Below are 3,572 nucleotides of genomic sequence, written 5' to 3' on the forward strand. Positions count from 1 at the left end.
GGTATGAATTCTTGCAAAATATACTTTCCCTTCCAGTTGCACTTGCTCCTAATCATTGTGACCACCTCTTTCAGCTCTTGTGAGTCGTGAACTAACCAGTTTCCGCATCCACCACTGGATTGATCTACTTTCAGCATACAGGGGAAGGAAACATCTTCTTCATTCATTATTCGAGGGGTCGGCACTCCAATTCGCGGGATCGTGCTTTTGCAAAGTAACTCTTCATGCAGTTCGGGGTCAATGGCGTGCTTTTTAGCTGGCAGAGACTGCAATGGTCCGGTGCTCACAACTGGGATACTGTCCGCGAAACCTTCTTCCACAGATTTCACTTCTGCCGCTGGAAAATCCGGCAGCCACCGTTTCCAGTGATTTGATTGGAGGCTATCAGGCTTGGCGTCTATCAGGATTGGGATTGCATTACCAATGGTGGCTAGATGTCTGATGGGTCGCAAGATACCCTCCTCTTTACTGTCTTTCAAAGGGTAATCAAAATGCATGTACTTCTTGTCGTTATAAATCTTGGAGTCTTTACAATAGGAAGAACGGCTATGAGGCAGAAAGTAGGCTTTGTCCAAGTCTCTTACGATGAGTTGACTATAAGTGAGTAACTTCTCACTGTTGGCCATTCCTCAAATGCAAGAGTTTTGATTGCAGCGAACCTGTATAATTCAACTGAAAAATTCGAAGTTCCAATAAAAAGTAGGCTTGAGTTTTTGCCGAAGGTAGTTAATTGCTTCAGTGACGAAAGACTATAGTTTGTTGCCAAGTAGAGAAAATTAAACTTTCAGCTCTTTGTTTTAGGGTCGCAAATGTATAGCACGCATGAGTGTTGTGTCAGGTGGCTTCTCACTGGGAGGGCGTCCCTCTAATGCAAGATATTTGAAAACCCAAACTTGGTGCGTTTGTCGACTAATAACTGTTCTTTCGTTTGACTTCTGACGTTACACAAGCTAAGCTTCTTGCCTTATAGCGGTTAAATTTTTGACCTCTTGCTTGTTTTTGTTGCTCTTATTGCCATGCAGAAAATGAAATTGCGGCGGACGTTGCACTTGGACGATTTTATTATGTGAATAAGGCACAAAGGCAATACAGAAAGTCCAGCTGTTATTGACCAAAAGTAGGTTGGGGGTCCTAGAAACGTCGGATAGAAGGGTGGCTAAAAATACAACGTTTTGAAAAGTAACATGCTTCCAATGTGAAGTATAAAGATCAGTAGCAGGTACATTTATAAATATGGTCACTGCAAAAGATTGTAAAAGTAGTGCTCGTGCGTGAGCCAGCGTCATTTTTGCGGGAAATCGTGGTAATAGTTGTCGTTGTTCCAGTTCGAGTTTTAGCGTGAATGTCGTAGTAGAGGAAACAAGTTATCAAATGTTAGCGGTTTTATAATCTTAATTGCGACCAGGAGAGTACTTAACCTCCTTCACTTTTCTTTGATCAAAAAAATGCAATGAAGCTTTCCAGGGAATCATGTCTATATTTTAAGAAAACGCGAAAGATCTTTAACTAAAAATCTCGTACTTCTCTCATACGTTCCCGTCCTTGAAACTAAAGGTCTCTAGAATTGTTAACAAGGCACCGAAACATTTCATCGCTTATTATATACAACGTGGAAACGTTTGCCCAAACTGTTTTCATGACATTTTAAGTGACGCTTTTTAATTGTTAGCGATGAATAAACACAAGATACGCCTCAATCAGTTATTGTGCTTTCGAGTGAAAAAATGTTGATCCACTGCTTCCTTCAGGTTGGAATGACATGATACTCGTAGTAACCACTATATTGGAAAAAATGTGGATCATTATAAAAATAAAACAAACAAATAATAATAAGACATATAAGTAAATATTCTTTTTATTAAACAAATAGCTTTGGGCAAATGGAACTAAATTTGCTTGTTAAGACTTAACAAGTTGGTAACCGCTTTATAAATCTTGGGAAAAACAGGTTTTAGGCTGAACGATTGACCGATATCTTAACACCTAACTATACATGGCGCCCCGTGACATGAAATCACTTACGATAGCATTCTTAGTGTAATGCAACTAGGTTTTTGATTATGTTGATGAGAAATGAGTTTATTTAGAACCAAATAAAAAATTTTGTCTCCCCTTCCAATTTCTTTAATGCATGGATTTTTGGGGGGTGGGGTCGATTGCGGCTTCAAAGGCTTAGAGGCTCTCGAATGTGAACTTTGAATTATCTTACAATGGTTTACGATCGCATGAGAATCACAAGACGAAAAGTAAAATTATTTTTGGGTAATAATCACGAACTCCTATGATAAGGCCAGTCGCAGTAAATTTACTTAGCCTCGATCTTATTATCTCGCGGAGACCCTTTATAAGAGGTTGTAACCTTTTGCTAATTCTCTCGGTCCGAATCTTCGATAGCTGACCCGCTTATCCTTTGAACAAGCAATCGACCCGCCTCCGCCCCAATCTTCCACCTATTTTACTTGCCTTAGGTATTTCTTGTAGTTTAGTAGCCTTTTTCTTCTGGCCCTCACCTTTGCTAAACCTATAAATTCGTAAACATTATTTCATACTTTAACATTGATAAGATGATTTTGCAATTTTGAATAAAATCGGCCATTAACTTGGCTATGTTTTTAATCCCAGACCACAGTCTCGGTTCAGGGGCGGATCTAGGGGGAGGGTGCAGGGGGTGCGCCCCCCCACCCCCCCCCCCCCCCCCCTGAGATGACCTGCGGTTTTCTAATACAACTGGTATTCTGCAACAAAAAAAAACTATGTGGTTTATTGGTGTTGAAGTAGAGGAAGAGACGCGCTTTACCGGGCTTGTTCGGCTCATGATTTGTGTCCTCTTAAAACGAGAAGACGGGCTGGCCCGCTTGCCGAGATCTCAGTTGCTCGAGCCGAGTTCTCAACAACTGGGCTGGCCGCCTCCTTATAAACGCAACTAAAACTTTAAGAAACAAGGTACGAGCCGAGCCAGCCCGGCTAACCGTACTGCATGGACAATCTCATATCAACAGATCCTTACTGCTCCATTTTCTGACCAGTAAATTCTGCTTTAAATTAGCTACTGAGTTCATTTTTAATATTGTTATTCCGAGGATGCACATTAAGAACTGCAAACAATATTTTATTAAAGAAAGGTTCTATAAAAATATTGGTCATTGCGAGTAGTGTCATGTCATTCCACTACATGAGGTCTTGAAGAAAGTCGAACACGAACAGTTTTACACTCTGAAGCACAAAAACTGAAGTGTTTTACTTGTTCACTCATGGCTAAAAACATGGCTCATTCGCAGAGTACTGTTTGATTATCAATAATATATGATAAATATATGACACTTTTCAATTCAATCTTTCACTACGATCTTCTATATATAAATATACCTGTTACTAATCTTTTCAATCTGTGCCTCACAATGGCAGTAGTAACTCTTTAAAACGTTGTATTTTTAGCGTTAATTCTCTCTCCGATTTTTCTGGAACCCGCCCCAGCTAGCAAAATAACTTCATGATGTGTTTTATGTATTCATTTACACTATAAACATATAACTGTTTTCCCTCACAATGAAACAATTTTGTAGAGTGCAGTT

The sequence above is a fragment of the Porites lutea genome, chromosome 2, assembly GCF_958299795.1.
Source record: "Porites lutea chromosome 2, jaPorLute2.1, whole genome shotgun sequence".
Taxonomy (NCBI): Eukaryota; Metazoa; Cnidaria; class Anthozoa; order Scleractinia; family Poritidae; genus Porites; species Porites lutea.